Genomic DNA, 21,776 nt, shown 5'->3' on the forward strand with positions numbered 1-21,776 from the left:
TGAAACTTGAGATTGTTTGCTACAAAATAACATCTACCGATTCTGTAAGTTACCTCAATAAAATTTTATATCATTCCAAAGTTGTCAAGTCCTTTTTGACTCACCCAGTATTAGTACAGGACCGGGTTACCGCTGTTTATGCTAAATTTAAATTACTGTAGTATTATTAAACATCTTTCAGCATACGCATTACAGTCATCAATGGGTTCTTGTTTCAACTGAATCTTAATTACTAGGTGGCTGTGCTTCGTAGGATCTTCACTAACTGGTCAGACAACTTGTGGAAATTTGTTTCGTTGTCCTTGTCAGCAAACAGATGTCCCTTCCGTAAAGACTGATGTGCGCAAGCTATACACTGCACACACCAACTTCGATTACTGACTGGCCGCGCCAATGGTATAATTTCATAAACTGTGTTTTGAAGATTAAACAGTAAACTTGTGACTGCTGTTATTACAAATAACACGTGCACTGTATCTGTGCCACTATCTGCAAGAGAGGAACATGTGCACGCTAACAAACTTAAAGGAACAAACTATCATCACATACTATTTGACATGTCCTGTGAAGCCTAGAAAGAGACTTTGATAAAGTAAGACTCTGCTAATAATGCCACAAATGTACTAAAACATGTTTGAACAAGAAAATTTGGGTAAGAATTTTGTGATTTGCATAAATAGGTGTCATCATTCCAGTTTCATTCCAAGTTTCGGTATTCGAGGAAAAAAGGGTAAATATTACAGTCAAACAAAACCGAAGCGCACAAGTAAATAAATCACAGATTGGCATAGAATAGAAAAATGCAGACATCTTAAAATGATGATCAGTTTCCCAGTTACCCTAGTAACTTAACTGAAAGGTGGTGATCAAAAAAATTTTCATTCTCAATTAAAGCTAACGTGTATGCGCTGAATGCATGTACCACAATCAATGCTTAAATGTTGAAGAGAAGTCGTAAAGCGATTTCAAATTGATTTTAATTTTAATGATGAGTCCATATCACTTTTTAGAAAAGTTATACAGTAATTAAAATTAAAAAGAAGGTCAGCGTTGGCCGTAATATTGATGTTTTATTGATAGCAGAATCGATTTTCGATCACATAGTGATATCTTCGGTGCTGTACAAATTAAACACATACATTGGTATCAAGTTATCAATAACCAAAACTACGAAGCGATCACAATGTGATCGAAAGTCGATTCTGCTATCAATAAAACATCAATATTACGGCCAACGCTGACCTTCCTTTTAATTTAACATATATGGTCGTTGTGCACACAGCACTCATGTAGTCGCCAATCAATGATACAGTAATATCGTACGTATTATAGAGGCGCCAAAGACGCGTCGCCATTCGTACTTTAAGCTGACTGTTCCGTGACGTGCAGTAGCATCATTGCTCTTAATTTCTCGCTGTTGAATAAAGAAAGACGGTATACAAGAACTAAGATACATGAGAGAGAAACGACAGCCATGTGTCTAGGCTGGGGCTGCAAGGAACCAGGTAAACTCAATGGAGCATCCCCGAGCAGGATCTTAACGCTGCCCCTTCCGCATGCGAATACTCCAACAACGCCAACACAAGTGAAAGACGACCAATGAATCATAAGAACATATATAAATTTTACCGTAAACTGCAACATTACCACCAACATACAGTGCTCCGTTCCGTACTTACATCTATACTACTAAAGACAAGTCTTAGTTTAACGTTGTTACCGAAAATCTCTGCAAGTTCTTGACCAGTTCACTTTAGATTTCTATACGTTACTCTAACGAACGTTCAGGCGGACGTGGGCTACAATTATCACAACTTTGTAATCCCACCCTTTCGCAGCTAAAAACCGTGAGAAACATTGCAACATTACCACCAACATACAGTGCTCCGTTCCGTACTTACATCTATACTACTAAAGACAAGTCTTAGTTTAACGTTGTTACCGAAAATCTCTGCAAGTTCTTGACCAGTTCACTTTAGATTTCTATACGTTACTCTAACGAACGTTCAGGCGGACGTGGGCTACAATTATCACAACTTTGTAATCCCACCCTTTCGCAGCTAAAAACCGTGAGAAACATTGTCGTTGAAGTTGCTATCCTCACAGATCCAGAAGCTGGAAAATTCTCTGTCACACCCCATGTGCCAATGATCCCAACCGAATTACCCATTCATTTCAAACAACTTCAGTTCCAAATCTAGTTCCTTTGCAACACCAATAAATAAAGTTCAAAGTCAGAGAGAGGCGGGAAGGAGAAGAGGGGGGGGGGGGGGAGGACGAGATTTACGGAGGAAGGAAGGAAGAGAAGAAGATTGGGTTTAACTTCCCGTCGACATCGATATCATTAGAGACGGAGCACAAGTTTCGATTGTGTCAAGGATGGAAAAGGAAATCGGCCGTGCCCTTTCAAAGAAACCACCCCGGAATTTGCCTGGAGCGATTTAGGGAAATCAAGGAAAACCTAAATCTGGATGGCAGGACGCGGATTTCAAACCTTCGTCCTCCCAGATGAACAGTGAGAGGTGGGGAGACGGAGATTAGGATCTACGTCCAATTCCCATACATATTTAGCATCTGAGAAGTACTGCCGGGTTCGCTAGTAAGCTACAGAGGAAACGATTGTTTGTACCACTAACGCTTTTCATCCTTTGTTGTAAGCTGTAAATTTTGAATATCTAGTGTTAAGACAGAACTTAAAATTCGTGTTAACTATAAACAAAAAGTGCAAAACTGAGCATGTTGTATAATATTACACTTGAGAAGTTGCAACGACTCTGTGAAATAGATGGACGTCACAGTTATTATATATATATATATATATATATATATATATATATATATAATCCTTTTTACAAGCATTCACCCTTATGATATCTCACAGTAATAAATTTTTATCTGAAACTGACAACTTACCTGTGCCTGACGATCTTGGCCTTCAAATTTCAAGGATCAGTAACCACCACACACACACACACACACACACACACACACACACTATTATCTGTTAAAGAACATATCCTCTTAAATTAGTAGTCTATGAGTCATGGGCGTTACGGAAGCACACCGACCTTAGTATGTGATGCATGCTTGCGAACAGATTGTTGTTTGTTTGATGTGGTTTGTGGTCTATTTGATGGTAAAAAGGGGGGTGCCGGCAGCACATGAACATGTCGCGCGTGGCATGCTTGCGTGTAGAAGTTGCCCTGATCTTTCGCTTTTCCGTTCGGCACGCATGAGAAGTGTAGCGTGTTAACAAATGGTTCAAATGGCTCTGAGCACTATGCGACTTATCATCTGTGGTCATCAGTCCCCTAGAACTTAGAACTACTTAAACCTAACTAACCTAAGGACATCACACACATCCATGCCCAAGGCAGGATTCGAACCTGCGACCATAGCAGTAGCGCGGTTCCCGACTTTAAAGAGCCTAGAACCGGTCGGCCACCGCGGCCGGCGGCGAGTTAGCAGCACTCTGTCGGGGCTGGTCGGACTGCATCCCGCTCCTGGTGCACGGAAGCCTTTTATCTCAACCAGTTCGCCACATGGTACTGTCAGCACTGTTCATAGTATGTGGCGTATCTTATGTTTAACGTTTTACAAGTGCCGCCCGATCTGTGCACACATCACTTTCAGCGTCACTATAGTTCAATTCTTTTATCTTGGCGGCTCGCGCAGGCCCGCCCAGACGCGGGAGATTGCTGCGTTGCCAGTTGCACGCGCCAAGAGAAGCAGCGCCATAGTATAGTTCGCAAACTTACGTTTAGGGAGGAGCGTGCAGTTTATGAAGGAAGGCCCCACGGCCGCATTAACCCTTTCGCTGCTACAGAGACGTCCTCCCCGCATTCCGCGCTGTGTGCGATTTTGTCATCACTGCACTGCTCGCCTGTGCAGACACATGGTGTTTCGACTGCTTTGACACACTTTATCATTCGATTTCACAAAAACTATTTGGCCCAATAATTTGATTTTTACACATCTTCTTAACTGATACCTTCCCCCCCATAAATGACTTAATTTTGTTTCGGTGTTCAATGCAGTTATTATGCAGCATTAGATGTAGTAAACCACTGCACGAAATTTTGAAGAGATTGCAGAGGTAAAAGTCCATGGTGTATACTTTCCGTATGGTTGATTTCAGTTGCCACTAGAAATTTCAAAAAATTACATTCACACGAATAAAATTCATGAAGTAAGACACTTCGATATTGTTTTATAAATAAAATATTAAGCACCGAATAAGGTTTGAACTCAGAACCTTTCGCTTACCAGCCAACCACTTTCACCATTACGCTAACGCAGCTCGTCATTCAATAGACCTTACAAAGGACTTAAAAACAGCACGCAAAATACCGACAAACACTGTTGGTATGACTATGAATTACTCACGTTTCGTCGAAGTACAATAGGAAAGAAACAATTACTGCTGTTCTTTTTTGCGAAAAAGCGGTTGGTGAGAATGATTCAAACACCTTTCCTTGCTATCGCCTGACTTAGGAGGCTTATTGCTTGTTTGGTTTAATTAATTAATAGAATATGAAGCAATTGGTATAAACAATGCTTTTTCCAAACTTTCTATAAAAGAAAGTCTGCTATCAAGACATTGCTTTTGTTCAATTACTTTATTTATGACTGAACATTTCTAAAACTGAAGCCACTCGTACGTGCTCTGCACTGCAGTCGAGCTCTGGCAACGTCGTTCTCTGTTCATTGGCCGACTGTGTTTTGTGACATCAGATGCGCAGAACGAACCTAAACTCGGCCGCCGTCGTAAATGACGCGCACTTTAGTCGCGTGCACTCAGCAGTTAGAAGTGCGACGCTCTTGTTCCCCCCGCGCGATTCGAACCTTGGCTCACCGTCGCCGGAATCATAGCGAGTGTTGACGGCGACGCACTGGTAGCCGGGAGACACGGGCGCCACGTAGAGATATCGACGCGCCAGGTCGATAGTAGTCGAGACCTGAATCGAGGGTCGTTTATCACGCGGCGCGTGGATCACAGATCACAATCAAGTTTCGACACGCGACGGCCGCCGCGACAACGCAGATAAATGCGATTCGAGAGAATTCTGCACTGAGAGCGCTATCCTGTCTGTCAACAGCAAGGGCCATCTGACACTGAAGAGAGTTTCAGCTTGCTACAAAAAGCCGTCGTCACTCGTGTGTGTTGCAGGTTAGCATTACCCACTAAAAATAAAGAACCGAAATGATTTTTAACGCAATGGGAGTTACGCAACAGTGGTCTGTTCGTGTATAATTAGCACATAACGTTCATGGGCTACAAGATACAGCGGTAGTATGCTACGTATAAGAAGTGGAAAAAATATAAACCTCCCGTTCGAAACTAAACTTAGTGATCCAAAGGCTGTGAAGTTCGACCCCACCCCTTTCATCAAGGAAAATTTTACTAAAACCGTTTATACTTTTTGATTTGTCAATTTCCAATTTTCTCTGCCAACTTCCGGAAAATAAGGTAGCATTAAAACACCGTGTCTATAAAATGGCAAAAATTCTACTTAATTACATCTGTTCATTACATTGCAAACATTGTCGTCTTTCATCTGGCGTATCACAAATGTGACTTTCATCTATAATCTGCAAAATTACAGTGAAGTGCATGGCAGAGGGTACGTCGCATTGTACCAGTTATTAGAGTTTCTTCAGGTTCCATTCACGTATGGAGCGCGGGAAGATTAACTGAATGCCTCTGTGCGTCTTGCAGTTATTTTAATCTTATTCTCAAGATCCATACGTGAGCGATACGTAGGTGATTGTAGTATCTTCCTAGAGTCGTCATTTGAAGCCAGTGCCTTAAACTTTGTTAGCAGACTTTCTCAGGATGTTATGTTTTGTTATGTTATGTTAACCGGGGACCTAGAAACGACGGAGAGGCTCCGTCCCCGCCGCAGCCGCAGTGGTCCGCAACCCCACGACGACTACCGCAGTCCACTACAACCCTCCGCCGCCCCACACCGAACCCAGGGTTACTGTGCGGTTCGGCCCCCGGTGAGACCACCAGGGAACGTCTCACACCAGACGAGTGTAACCCCTATGTTTGCGTGGTGGAGTAATGGTGGTGTACGCGTACGTGGAGAACTGATTTGTGCAGCAATCGCCGACATAGTGTAGCTGAGGCAGAATAAGGGGAACCAGCCCGCATTTGCCGAGGCAGATGGAAAACCGCCTAAAAACTATCCACAGACTGGTCGGCTCACCGGACCTCGACACAAATCCGCCGGGCGGATTCGTGCCGGGGACCGGCGCTCCTTCCCTTCTAAGGATAGTTTACGTTTATCTTCAACTGTCTGCTAGTTGAGATTCTTCAGTACCTCTGTAACACTCACGGATCAAACAAATCTTTGATACGGATTCCACATAGTTGAGCAATGTTTTAGAATAGGTCGCACGAATGATTTGTAAGCATTCTCCTTTGTAAACTGATTGCACTTTCCCAGTATTCTACGAATAAATCGAAGTCTACCACTCACTTTACCCATGACTGAGTCTATGTGACCATTCAATTCCATATCCCTGCGAACTATTACATCCACGTTTTTGTATGAGTTGGCCGATACCAACAGCGACTCCTTCTACATGTACATCTACATTCATACTCCGCAATCCACCATACGGTGCGTGGCGGAGAGTTCCTCGTACCACAACTAGCATCTTCTCTCCCTGTTTCACTCCCAAACAGAACGAGGGAAAAATGACTGCCTATATAGGGCTCGTACAGAGGCAATCTCTCTTATCTTTGTGGTCTTTCCGCGAAATATAAGTTGGAGGTAGTAAAATTGTACTGTAGTCAGCCTCAAATTCTGGTTCTCTGAATTTCCTCAGCAGCGATTCACGAAAAGAACCCCTCCTTTCCTCTAGAGACTCCCACCCGAGTTCCTGAAGCATTTCCGTAACACTCGCGTGATGATCAAACCTATCAGTAACAATTCTAGCAGCCCGCCTCTGAATTGCTTAGCTGCCATTCTTTACACCAATCACAAATCCTGTCCAAATCATCTTGTATCCTCCTATAGTCACTCAATGACGACACCTTCCCGTACACCACAGCATCATCAGCAAACAGCCGCACATTGCTATCCACCCGATCCAAAAGATCGTTTATGTAGATAGGAAACAACAGCGGACCTACCACACTTCCCTGGGGCACTCCAGATGATACCTTCACCTCCGATGAACACTCACCATCGAGGACAACGTACTGGGTTCTATTACTTAAGAAGTCTTCGAGCCACTCACATACTTGGGAACCAATCCCATATGCTCGTACCTTAAGTTAGGAGTCTGCAGTGGGGCACCGAGTCAAACGCTTTCCGGAAGTCAAGGAATATGGCATCCGTCTGATACCCTTCATCCATTGTTTGCAAGATATCATGTGAAAAAAGGGCGAGTTGCGTTTCGCAGGAGCGATGCTTTCTAAAGCCGTGCTGATGCATGGACAGCAACTTCTCTGTCTCAAGAAAATTCATTATATTCGAACTGAGAATATGTTCGAGAATCCTGCAACAAACCGATGTTAAGGATATTGGTCTGTAATTTTGAGGATCCGTCCTTCTACCCTTCTTATATACAGGCGTCACCCGCGCTTTTTCCAGTCGCTTTGGACGTTACGTTGGGCAAGAGATTCGCGATAAATGCAAGCTAAGTAAGGAGCCAATGCAGTAAGTAGAGTACTCTCTGTAAAACCGAGTTGGAATCCCATCAGGACCTGGCGATTTATTTATTTTCAACCCATTCAGCTGATTCACAACGCCAGGGATGACTATCACTATGTCCTCCATACGGGAATCTGTACGACGCTCAAACGGCGGTATGTTTGTACGATCCTCCTGCATGAAAGATTTCTCAAACTCGAAATTTAAAATTTCAGCTTTCGTTTTGCTGTCTTCCGTTGCCAGGCCAGACTGATCAGTGAGTGACTGGATGGAAGCCTTCGACCCGCTTACCGATTTTACGTAAGACCAGAATTTCCTTGGGTTTTCAGCAAGGTCTTTTGCTAAGGTATGATGGTGGTAGTGGTTGAACATTATAGTCATAGGGTACTACATTTCGCGATGGGTTCAGTTGCTACAATTTATTATAAGAAATAATGGTAATTATGTTAATATCTTTTTTTAAGTGTTCAAGCTTCATGTACAATGAGCTCGTTCCGTTGCTGTGATTCCAAAACTGTCACTGGTTTCTTTCCAGCGTGCTTTTAAGGCATTTTACATATTTACGTTAAATTACATTGGTGACACTATTCCAAGTCACAGACCCCCCCTCCCACTCCATCTTAGCTCGCCTCGCGACCTGCCGCCGGAAGACCCCCCCCCCCCCCTCTTTCTGCCTGAGAAGCCCCTGATAACCTCTGGGGCCTCGTGTCTCGCTAGACTAGCCGCCTCTGCTTGCTCTCAGCTCGCCTGTCACAGTCTGGCCGACAGGTGAACAACACCCTCCCCAGGTCCACACTCGCATTGCCGTAACCTGCAAACCTGTTCACCATCTTATTGTTTAGTGGTTTCCTGATAATGATGACTGCACACTTTGTTTTAGTATTGCGTAAATTGTGACAGCGTCACAGTTGTGAGAGTTTATTGTTCTTATAGTTGTTAAATCATCTAAATGACACATGTAAATATGAAATTGTCGGATCTATACGTTTCGAATCGAGTATTTCTCTGAGTTGCAATTTCTTGGAAGTTAGATCCAGGTAATGTATTAAGGCACAAGTAACGCAACGACACAATGTCTAACGTAAAAATATTTCGAAATATTAATGTTGTAATTTTCAGTAATGTTTTGGGCAATGTCGTAATTTTGGGCAATGTCGTAATTTTGGGCAATGTCGTAATTTTGGGCAATGTCGTAATTTTGGGCAATGTCGTAATTTTGGGCAATGTCGTAATTTTGGGCAATGTCGTAATTTTGGGCAATGTCGTAATTTCTTTACGTAATATATTTTGTCTTTAATCTGTAAACATTTTCTTATGAATTAGTAAGAGTCTGTTATTTAAATGCAATACCGAAAAAAATAATTGTGTAATAACATGTAGTAAACACGCTGGTGTAGTCAGGGCAATTTGCTGTTGTGGACAAAGAGTATATCTGAAGTAGGGAACACTCTCTCTGGACGCGGACGCGCGCACGATGCTGTTGAGTCTGGCGCGACCTCTTGTGCAGTATAGACCGACAGCAGTGGTCTGGCGTAGTGGTTGCTAGCGACATGTGGTGCGGCACAGTGTAAGGTACCAAACCGGAAGAATTGTATGTTTTGTCCAGGTATAGTTACGGTGTTATCTGGGAACAGCACAAGAAACATCAAGAGGAATTAATATGAAAGAAGACCAGGTGTGGGCCCAAAATTGTTTATTTGCAAAGCGACGCTAAGAGCAACCTCTTGCCATGCATTGTCGGCGATTACAATTGTGTACTGGAAATGTAGTTTAGAACATGATTTATAAATTAAACAAAATTTTATTACATTGGAAAAATGTGATAAATTGCTCAAATTTTCTTATTATACCCAAAAATACTCCCTTTTTGGTGAGAAAACCTGACGTGATACAAAGAAAGTTGATTGCACTTTTAAAATCAACGCTGAAAAGTACATAAAAGTCAGTCAACAAATTTCAAACAACTTTCAAAAAATATTTTTTTTTGCAGAGCTGTATTATTACCTTACGCAACACCAGCAGCCATTCATTCACTGAATTAAGACTAGACCAACTTTGATATTTAGAAGTGCATGAAAGCTAGGCAGCGTGCTAGTTTCATTTTGTGAACAATTACCAACTTAACGTCAACTTTGTGGTACACGTGCTAAAACATGAACAACTACCAAGTAAGGTTCTATCCAGTCGTTATTAATTAGAACCGAGTGTAATTGTTGTTGATAAAAAGATTACAACTGCAGAGCTAATTTAATTTCGATAATTTGTTTATGAATGTGAAAGTTAACAAAACTTTAAAAAAAAGAGGTGAGACTAAAATATAATGGACTTCGTTACAAGGCACGATCTTCACTTGAAAAACCAGTATTAATATTCAGTGGTTAGGGAAAAGTAATTTCAGTGAGTTATTAAAGGTTATTGTAAATCAGAATGTTTAATTACTTTGTGTGATCAAGAATTTCTGCTCGCATTTCCAAAATATGTAACTGTGTTATGCAAAAGTTAAATACTGATTAACGAAATTTGCGCTCGCTAGTAAGATATAGTTTGCTTATCGGAAAATATTTATTTCAGAACAACTAAATAGTAGAAATATTAATAGTAGGCTTTACGACAGGCTGCAGTAGAAATATTAACAGTAGGCTTTCGATAGGCTACGTGAAGCTATTTATTATGCAAACTGAGAGCCGAACAGTTAGCAGTCAAATGCATATGCTTTGCGCAATTTGTTTTACTGATTCTCCAATTACATTTGTTTCATGTTGCTAACTGTGATTTTGAATCTGAACTCGAGTCGAAGTTATTGTGCCCGTTCCCTCCTGATTGTCTAGCATTAATTATTACGTAAATACTTTCCCAAATTGATTACCAACTATACAATATTGTTCGCTCACACCGTGAGCTGGCGACCGTTTTCTGTAACTTCATTATTTGAAATTTCACTAACTACTTTGCAGTTTTTATCATTTACCGAAATTCTTTCGATCGTCATTGTGTAGTAGTCGCGCAATAACCATTCGGTAATAACTCATTCTCCATTTTTTCATTGGATTTAATTTGTTCATCGGAACCGATGCGTTTTTGCACTGACAACAGGGACATTAGGAACACATATCAATTATTTCAATTATCCGAAAGTTTACGTCCGTTATACACAATAGCAGTAGTAGTAGTAGTAGTAGTAGTAGTAGGTAGGTAGGTAGATAGGACAGGCCTTCAGTGCGGAGACTGGTTCAATGGGGCTCTACGCTTGTCTACCCTTTGCAAACTGCTTCATCTCTGCGTAACTAAAAATGGTTCAAATGGCTCTGAGCACTATGGGACTTAACATATGTGGTCATCAGTCCCCTAGAACTTAGAACTTCGTAAACCTAACTAACCTAAGGACATCACACACATCCATGCCCGAGGCAGGATTCGAACCTGCGACCGTAGCGGTCACGCGGTTCCAGACTGAATCTGCGTAACTATTGCAACCATTTGAACCTTCTTATAGTACTCAAGCACTGGTCTGCCTGTGCAATATGAAGGGAACACCTTGTATTTCCCTCCATTAACAAATTGACGATTCCTTATTGATCTCAGGGTGTGTCCTATCGATCAATCCCTTCTTTTAGTGAAGTTGCGCCATAAACATCTTTTTCCCATTAACTCGATTCCGTACCAGCTTCGTGATAATCCAATCTACCCACACAATCTTCAGCATTATCCTGTACCATCACATTTCAAAATCTTATATTCTCTCTGAACTGTTTATAGCCCACATTTCACTTCCGTACGAGGCTACCCTGCATTTAAAAAACGATCAAATTTAGACGGTTCTGCAATTCGAAAGCTATGCGAACGCTGGGAGACCGTGTATTTTTAACGAACCAATTTCGAATTAGTTATATTTTAACAGATTTCTAATTAAAATATTTATATCATGTATCTACGCTGTAGATGCCCAAACCGTAAAATCATATGTACTTCCGGAAAAGCCTTAGATTCTATGTTAAATTTATGATAATACCAGCTTTGCTTTTGGTGACGACAACATGCTCCTGAATAGTCCACGGCCGGCAGATGTGGCCGTGCGGTTCTAGGCGCTTCAGTCTGGAACCGCGTGACCGCTTGTCGCAGGTTCGAATCTTGCCTCGGGCATGGATGTGTGTGATGTCCTTAGGTTAGTTAGGTTTCAGTAGTTGTAAGTTCTAGGGGACTGATTGTAACGTGCGCATGGGGAACACAATACTCATTAAAGCCTGTACTATGGCAAGTGAGCGGGGTTCACCTTATGAGAAAGGATTTTCGTAAAGATATCGACCGCGTGTACCTGAATGGTGGCAAATCAGACTTACACCCACTCTGTAATAACAATGATCTGTCAAGCAGGTTCGAAATGCAATTACACGTCAGGATGGACCAAAAGCAACACTGAAAATGCTACCAATTTAATAATAATACGGTCGCCAGCCTAATTAGGCATTAAATGAGTTTCTTCCCTGTACAAGTTGGTATATATTCACGCAAAACAACACTTAGTAACTCTGCGTCATATAGTAGAATTTTAGAACCAAAAAATCTGTTGAACTGACAGTTTCACGTTCTGTACTGATATCGAAAATCCATCAATACATAACACTACACTATAATGTATACTACAAAACTTTATACTGTCTATTAATCTGATTAAAATCGGGCATAGGTTACCCTAGAAATAGCACTTTCGAGCCACACACAAAATGTCAATTTTGATAAAGATAAAACACTGATAAACTTTGACTTTTATATTGACTTTAACTTTTGCTGGTCAAACCAATTTAGAACACTTCAGAATTCAAATGAATAAAAAAGGGGGGGGGGGGAGATCCTGAAACTGTTATGATCACTGTATTAAAAAAATTATTACTGAATTTATCATGCGTTCAAGATTTCCAGTATATAAGTTACTACTCTTTTCATCTTATTTACTGCTCATTTAAATACCTTTATATCTGTCTCGAAATAATTAAACTTCATTACTATATCAATATTAAAGTTATCTCTCAACTTCGTTAGACCTTCGTTATTCATTTTACTGGTTCATTAACAAAACAGTTCTTTAAACACCATTCTAACATAGCTAGGTTTGCAAGTAATTATTATTAACACAAAATTTAATTTTTCATTTCGGGACACTCGGATTGCACAACATTTGGAAAGGACCCTGTCTAGGTTAGTTGTGAGGATAATTAAATGATGTGAAAGTTCTGGTAAAATTTAGGTTATTACTGAACAGTTCACTCTATGGTCCATACGAATACGGTATTAAAAGTTTTAACCTGCTTGTATCGATGCGGTGGTTGGCGGGCAGTGAGATGGTGAGGCACAGAGCACACATACAACCACAGCTATGGCTCTTGACGTATCGGCACTTCAATTCAGAATAGCGTCGCAATACTTTTCCGTTTAGTGCCTATGGAATTTTACCATGCTGTGTGGGATTTGGAACGGCATACCCGAGGCTCAGTGAAACTACGTCTTCCAGGAGAGCCTCCTCGCTCCAGAAGGTGTTGCTCAAACCAGTGCCAAACCCCAACTACTACTGCTCCCGTTGTGCCGTGCAGTGCCCGCGCGCATTTTCCCGCGCTCGCCTGCCATCCACCTTTTACCGCTCCCTGACAGACCGGGTATTCACCCGAGGTTTTGCATTCTACATATCCTAACACATTGCCTACGCATGGACCAGACGCACAGTTACAATTTTAAACATCTTACAACAGTTTCAACATTTCTTAAATTTCAATTCTATTACAATATTGCTTGACATTTGACATAAACATTAATATTCACATTGAAACTCGTTTACAGTCTTCTTAACACAATGGCATAAAACAAAAAAGAAATGAAATCAGAACATTAATTACACAAGTTTATCGAAAAATCAGAAAAAAAATTACTTATATGTACAATAGTACAGCGTCGTCGTTGTTACATGATGACCACAGATGTTAAGTCCGATAGTGCTGAGAGCCATTTGAACCAAGCCAATAGTCCACGATCGCCGATCCGAATGGGAACTATTTTATCTTGGTTCGCTAGCTAATGGGAGTGGACCAAACCACGAGGTCATCGGTCCCATCGGATTAGGGAAATAAGTCGGCCGTGCCCTTTCAAAGGAACCATCCCAGCATTTGCCTGAAGCCGTTTACGGAAAGCCTTAATCAGAATGACCGGACGCGGGCTTGAACCGTCGTCCTCCCGAATGCGAATCCAGTGTGCTAACCACTGCACCGCCTCGTTCGGTATATTTTATCTTCGGATTATTTTATCCTGTAGTTTCCCATGGTTCTGAGCACTATGGGACTTAACATCTTAGGTTTAATTAGTTCCAAGTTCTAGGGGACTGATGACCTAACTAACCTAAGAGCATCACACACATCCATGCCCGAGGCAGGATTCGAACCTGCGACCGTAGCAGTCCCGCGGTTCCGGACTGCAGCGCCTAGAACCGCACGACCACCACGGCCGGCCATAATAGTAGCACATCAAGGTCGTGTTGGCTGTTGTTACAGTCTGTCAAGCATCCAGTGTGTTTCCCCAGCAAACACGGGAAAGACTGCCTCTTCAAGAACCATACGCTAGTCTAGCATTTTCACAGATACCTCTCCATTGTGGTTGCACCTAGGATACAGTAATCTTCATCGTTGAAACATGCAAGCCACCCACCTTGGCAAAGTCCACAGTTAATGGAGTAAGCACCGATGTAAACAAATTACATTAAGTGGAGCCATATTAATATTACAAATGCAACAGTAACTCTGTCACTCTTTTCAGACTGAACCGTTGAACCGATTTTCATGTGACTTGTTTGGCACGGAGGTAGGCTACTTTAGAAACTGTGTAGTACAATATATTTATTGATTTAAGAAACACGGCGCAGAATATAAAACAATCATTACTCTTTGAAAAGGCTGTTTATTGTTTGACTTTTGAACTTTATCATAATTGTGAAAATGCTTCTATTGTTTGATATGTAGTTACACAATACGATTCAACGTAGTTAATATAATATTTATATAATCCTCTGCGTTTTTAACCCATACTTCCCCAGTAATGTCAGTCACCATCTCGGAGCATTTTAGACGCGTCTCTTATGGCTTCTTAGACGTTTGAAGACAGGACGCCGGCGTCCCGGCTACATGTGAAGTCTGTACGACAGAGAGACGCCGTGCCTTTACATGTGGCTCTGGCTCTGATCACTATGGGACTCAACATCTTAGGTCGTAAGTCCCCTAGAACTTAGAACTACTTAAACCTAACTAACCTAAGGACATCACACACACCCATGCCCGAGGCAGGATTCGAACCTAACTAACGTAAGGACATCACACACACCCATGCCCGAGCAGGATTCGAACCTGCGACCGTAGCAGTCCCGCGGTTCCGGACTGCAGCGCCAGAACCGCTAGACCACCGCGGCCGGCCTTTACATGTGGAACGTAGGAGGGTTTTGGTCGGCTGTATTAGATTATGGTCTATTAACTGATTATGTTAATAATAAATTGGTCATCTTAGGGGAATACATAAAAAATGTACGCTCTATAATGCACTGAAATTGAAGGAAGATACGGATGGTATTTGTTGTGGCAACATCTCACACACAGTACTACGTGAGCTAGAGGGGTCCCTAAAATCTCTCCTCCTGTAAGAAAGTAATGAATAGAGGCATGTTTTTCATATTCGACATACAGCACAACAAAACCACATTCATTATCTACGTAGATACCAGCACTGCACACATTTTTATAGGTACGTCTCTACACCACTGTATACGCAGATATTTATAAATTGGTAGCTTGCTTCCTCACCGTCACTCATCGTAGCAAAGCTGTTGATAAGGAAGTTCAGCTGCGGGTAACAGGTAGTTCTATACATTTTATTGTTACTATTACTAGAACCGACCTGTCAGTTTAGTAAGTCGCAGCTGCAAAATACTAACGCCAATTCATTACAGACGAATGGAAAAACTGGTAGAAGCAGACCTCGGCGAAGATCAGTTTGGATTCCGCAGAAATGTTGGAACACGTGAGGCAATACTGACCCTACGACTTATCTTAGAAGAAAGATTAAGGAAACGCAAACCTACATTTCTAGCATTGGTAAACTTAGAGAAAGCTTTTGACACTGTTGACTGGAATACTCTCTTTCAAATTCTAAAGGTGGCAGGGGTAAAATACAGGGAGCGAAAGGCTATTTACAATTTGTACAGAAACCAGATGGCAGTTATAAGAGTCGAGGAACATGAAACGGAAGGAGTGGTTGGGAAGGGAGTAAGACAGGTTTGTAGGCTCTCCCCGATGCTATTCAATCTGTATATTGAGCAAGCAGTAAAGGAAACAAAAGAAAAATTCGGAGTAGGTATTAAAATCCATGGAGAAGAAATAAAAACTTTGAGGTTCGCCGATAACATTGTAATTCTGTCAGAGACAGCAAAGGACTTGGAAGAGTAGTTGAACGGAATGGATGGTGTCTTGAAGGGAGGATATGAGATGAACATCAACGAAAGCAAAACGATGATAATGGAATGTAGTCGAATTAAGTCGGGTGATGCTGAGGGAATTAGATTAGGAAATGACACACTTAAAGTAGTGAAGGAGTTTTGCTATTTGGGGAGCAAAATAACTGATGATGGTCGAAGTAGAGAGGATATAAAATGTAGACTGGCAATGGCAAGGAAAGCGTTTCTGAAGAAGAGAAATTTGTTAACATCGAGTACAGATTTAAGTGTCAGGAAGTCATTTCTGAAAGTATTTGTATGGAGTGTAGCCATGTATGGAAGTGAAACATGGACGGTAAATAGTTTGGACAAGAAGAGAATAGAAGCTTTTGAAATGTGGTGCTACAGAAGAATGCTGAAGATTAGATGGGTAGATCACATAACTATTGAGGAGGTATTGAATAGAATTGGGGAGAAGAGGAGTTTGTGGCACAAGTTGACTAGAAGAAGGGTTCGGTTGGTAGGACATGTTCTGAGGCATCAAGGGATCACCCATTTAGTACTGGAGGGCAGCGTGGAGGGTAAAAATCGTAGAGGGAGACCAAGAGATGAATAGACTAAGCAGATTCAGGAGGATGTAGGCTGCAGTAGGTACTGGTAGATGAAGAAGCTTGCACAGGATAGAGTAGCATGGAGAGCTGCATTAAACAAGTCTCAGGACTGAAGACAACAACAACATTACTAAAACCTAGGAATACTAGTATATGGTTGTTTTTCCCCCAGCCGAACTTCGCGCCTGCAGCTTGCCAATATGTCGGGAGCATTTGGGAAGTAGAGCTACGTTGCCTCAGCAGCAACGACAAAGACTGCACTGGAAAAATGCTCGGCGATGCTGGCGGCAAAAAGGGGAGTGGGGCGGCGCGGCCTGCTACGACAGAGCTGCTGGCGCCGGCAGACACTGCAGGAGCTGAGAGGCCCCCGAGCGTCCGGGGACCCAGGAAGTCGCCACTTAGCCCCGTACACAGCTCAGCTTAAGGGCGCGCTGTGCGGGCCACCCCTCCCCCAGAGGCCGCCGGCCACTTGTTGGACAGCGCGGCCGTACTGGTGTCTTGTTCACATCAGGCGCACATAAAAATTATATACGAGGGTGAGTGAAATTAAAACTTTAAATTTGTAATAACAAATCGAAATTTCGCGCCGTTATCCTGTAAGCTGGTAAGCGTGCTACAAACAGCGTGCAGAATGGTCTGTAGGTGGCAGCATAATGCAGATGCACACATACCGTCGCAGTATCAGTATAAAGACGGCCGCCCCACTTGCGACTTGCACCACGGAAGAACAGCGTTCTGTTATTCGGTTTTTGCGTAGTGATGGTGTGAAACATATTGAAATTCATCGACGAATGAAGGTTCAGTACGGTGATGCATGTTTTCCACAGCAGCAAGTCTACGAATGGAGTAGGAAGTTCGTAAATGGTGTGACTTCTACAGAAGATGCTCCTCGTCCAGGTCAGGCACAACGAGTTGTGACGCCACAAAACATTGCAGCAGTTGAGGCCATAGTGAAGGAAAACCGCCGTGTGACACTGAATGACATTGCAGCATGTTTACGGATTACACATGGGTCAGCACACCACACTGTGCATGATGTGCTACCGTTTCAAAAGTGCCTGGCAGATGGGTGTCACGGCAGCTGACTCCTGAAACGAGAGAATGACGTGTTGATGCTTGTGAAGAACTTCTTCGGCGCTTTGAACGAGAAGGTGACGGCTTCCTTGCAATAATCGTTACTGGGGACGAAACCTGGCTTCACTTCCACCAAAGAATGGCGCCATTCCTCATCACCAAAACCAAAGTAGTTTCGAACAAAACCATCAGCAGGGAAGGTTATGTTGACTCTCTTTTGGGACGAAAAAGGCGTGATTTTGGAGCATTGCATGCCTAGAGGGACCACTGTCACCAGTGCATCATACACAGATCTCTTAAAAAATCATCTGCAGCCTGCAATCAAATCAAAGCGACGTGGATTGCTGTCAGCAGTTGTCCTATTGCAGCATGACAATGCAGGGCCTCACTCTGCCCGTACAACAGTTGCAACAGTCACAGACCTGCATTTTGAGTGTCTTCCTCATCCACCATACTCACCAGACCTTGCCCCAATTGATTTCCATATGTTTGGACCACTCAAAGACGCAATGGGAGGAAAGAACTTCCGTTCCGATGAAGAGGTACCCGGCGCGGTGCATGAGTGGTTGCACGGACAACCAAATGAATTTTTTTCTAAAGGAATTTATGCACTTTGTAAGCGCCGGAGCACTTGCATTGAGCGTGGGGGAGATTATGTTGAAAAGTGATACAGCTTTGTAACACTTCTGCACATTAAGTAATATTTAAAAAATAACGTTTCATTTGACTCACCCTCGTACTTTAAGCGTCGCATGATATGAATCGCCTTTGGTGGCTTTCACCAAAGAACAAATTACAGAGCTGGGTTCTGCATGTTCCTACGTTACTTTTCTCGTCGAAATTTGAGCGGCATATTCGTGCCATTATTGGTGGTTCATCGTTCATAGAAATATGAAACGACGAAATGACTTTTGATCGTGGTAGGACACGGCACTTCATCCAGTATGTTCCCCCAGTGACGCCATTACAACATAGGCCGTGGGAGAACTCTGGAGTTTCCGGAAATCATACGAGTAAATGTCAATGACGATGAAAATTCCGTCAGGTCTGGAGAAGTGTTCAGCCTATTGGTTGAGTTCACTCTCCGCCGTCCAATCCATGTCTGGCACATATTTTTAAAAGTTACTACCTATTCATTAAAATGTTGACTACTTTCGCCTTATAGTAGGATGGACAACCCATTCCCCAATACCGCTTTCCGTATTGGGTATCCCTTCCACGTCTAATTAAAGAAAAACATCGAAGCAATTAACAGGCGCCCTGTGGGATTTATCATCGGTCGGTTCGTTCAACACTAGACAGTTGCGGAACTCCTCAGTGAGCTCAGATGGCAATCCTTGGAAGGTGGAAGAGGATTCTTTCGCGAAACAGTGCTGTGGACGTCTAGTGAAACGGCTTCTGCGAAAGACTTCAGAACGAGTCTACAGCCTACAGCGTTAATCTCGCGTAAGGACCTTAACCTCAAGATCAGGGAGATATGCTTTCGTACAGAACCAAGGACGCACTCAATTTTTCCTCGCTCAGCTCGCGAATGGAGCAGGAAAGAAGTACTCTACATGTACTCACGTACATTTAGAACAATAACTACTGAATTATTCGCTGCCTCGCCTCAACAAACACCACTGGATATTAAAATTGCTATACCACGAAGGTGACGAGCTACAGACGCGAAATTTAACCGACAGGAAGAAGATGCTGCGACATGCAAATGATTAGCTTTTCAGAGCATTCACACAAGGTTACCGCCGGTGGCGACACCTACAACGTGCTGACATGAGGTTCAAATGGTTCAAATGGCTCTGAGCACTATGCGACTTAACTTCTGAGGTCATCAGTCGCCTAGAACTTAGAACTAATTAAACCTAACTAACCTAAGGACATCACACACATCCATGCCCGAGGCAGGATTCGAACCTGCGACCGTAGCGGTCACGCGGTTCCAGACTGAAGCGCCTTTAACCGCACGGCCACACCGGCCGGCTGCTGACATGAGGAAAGTTTCCAACAGATTTCTCACACACAAACAGCAGTTGACCGGCGTTGCCTAGTGAAACGCTGTTGTGATGCCTCGTGTAAGAAGGAGAAATGCGTACCATCAAGTTCCCGACTTTGATAAAGGTCGGATTGTAGCCTATGGCGATTGCGGTTTATCGTATCGCGACATTGCTGCTCGCGTTGGTCGAGATCCAATGACTGTTAGCAGAATATGGAATCGGTGGGTTCAGGAGGGTAATACGGAACGCCGTGTTGGATCCCAACGGCCTCGTATCACTGGCAGCCGAGATGACAGGCATCTTATCCGCATGGCTGTAACGGATCGTGCAGCCACGTCTCGATCCCTGAGTCAACAGATTGGGGCGTTTGCAAGTCAAAAACAATCTGCACAAACAGTTCGACGACGTTTGTAGCAGCACGGACTATCAGCTCTGAGACCATGGCTGCGGTTACCCTTGACGCTGCATCACAGACTGGAGCGCCTGCGTTGGTGTACTCAACGACGAACCTGGGGGCACAAAAAAAAGGCAAAATGTCATTTTTTTTCGGATGAATCCAGGTTCTGTTTACAGCATCATGATGGTCGCATCCGTGTTTGGCGTCATCGCGGTCACCTCTTGTTCGCATTGACGGCACTTTGAACAGTGGACGTTACGTTTCAGATGTGTTACGCCCGTGGCTCTGTCCTTCATTCGATCCCTGCGAAACCCTACATTTCAGCAGGATAATACACGACCGCATGTTGCAGGTCCTGTACGGGCCTTTCTGGATACAGAAAATGTTCGACTGCTGCCCTGTCCAGCACATTTTCCAGGTCTCTCACCAACTGAAAACGCCTGGTCAATGGTGGCCAAGTAACTGGCTCGTCACAATACGCCAGTCACTACTCGTGATGAACTGTGGTATCATGTTGAAGCTGCATGGGCAGCTGTACCTGTACACGCCACCCAAGCTCTGTTTGCCTCAATGCCCAGGCGTTTCAAGGCCGTTATTACGGGCAGAGGTGGTTGTTCTGGGTACTGATTTCTCAGAATCTATGCACCCAAATTGGGTGAAAATGTAATCACATGTCAGTTCTTGTATAAGATATTTGTCCAATGAATACCCGTTTATCATCTGAATTTCTTCTTGGTGTAGCAATTTTAATGGCCAGTAGTGTACTTTCCTCGTCCAAATTTGAGCGGCATATTCGTGCCATTATTGGTGGTTCATCATTAATACAAAATATGAAACGACGAAATGACTTTTGATCGTGGTAGGACACGGCACTTCATCCATTATGTTCCCCCAGTGACGCCATTACAACATAGGCCGTGGGAGAAGTCTGGAGTTTTCGGAAATCAAACGAGTAAATGTCAGTGACGATGAAAGTTTCCATCAGGTCTGGAGGAGTGTTTAGCCTATTGGTTGAGTTCACTCTCCGCCTGCCAATCCATGACGGGCACCCATTCATTAAAATGTTGACTACTTCGGCCTTATAGTAGGATGGACAACCTATTCCCCAGTACCGCTTTCCGTCTTGGGTATTCCTATCAGGTCTAACTAAAGAAAAACATCGAAGCAATTAACAGGCGCCCTGTGGGATTTATCATCGGTCGGTTCGTTCAACAGTAGACAGTTGCGGAAATGCTACGTGAGCTCAGATGGCAATCCTTGGAAGGTGGAAGAGGATTCCTTCGCGAAACAGCGCTGTAGATGTCTAGAGAAACGGCTTCTGCGGAAGACTTCAGAACGATTCTACTGCCTACAGCGTTAATCCTACACCGACTCAAAGGAAGGTCTCGGCGCTTGTTCGTGACCGTCACGTCAGCTCGGCACGGCGAACGCCAGATCTGTTACAGGCATACTCATAATGGAGGCGTCTCCCTCTCTGACACAGGAAAATGTGAAACTATTGGCGGTAGTTGACCAACACACATTGTTCTGAGAGATTTCTGCAATCAATTAATTGTGCAATTCGTTACACGTCTT

The sequence above is a fragment of the Schistocerca cancellata genome, chromosome 9, assembly GCF_023864275.1.
Source record: "Schistocerca cancellata isolate TAMUIC-IGC-003103 chromosome 9, iqSchCanc2.1, whole genome shotgun sequence".
Taxonomy (NCBI): Eukaryota; Metazoa; Arthropoda; class Insecta; order Orthoptera; family Acrididae; genus Schistocerca; species Schistocerca cancellata.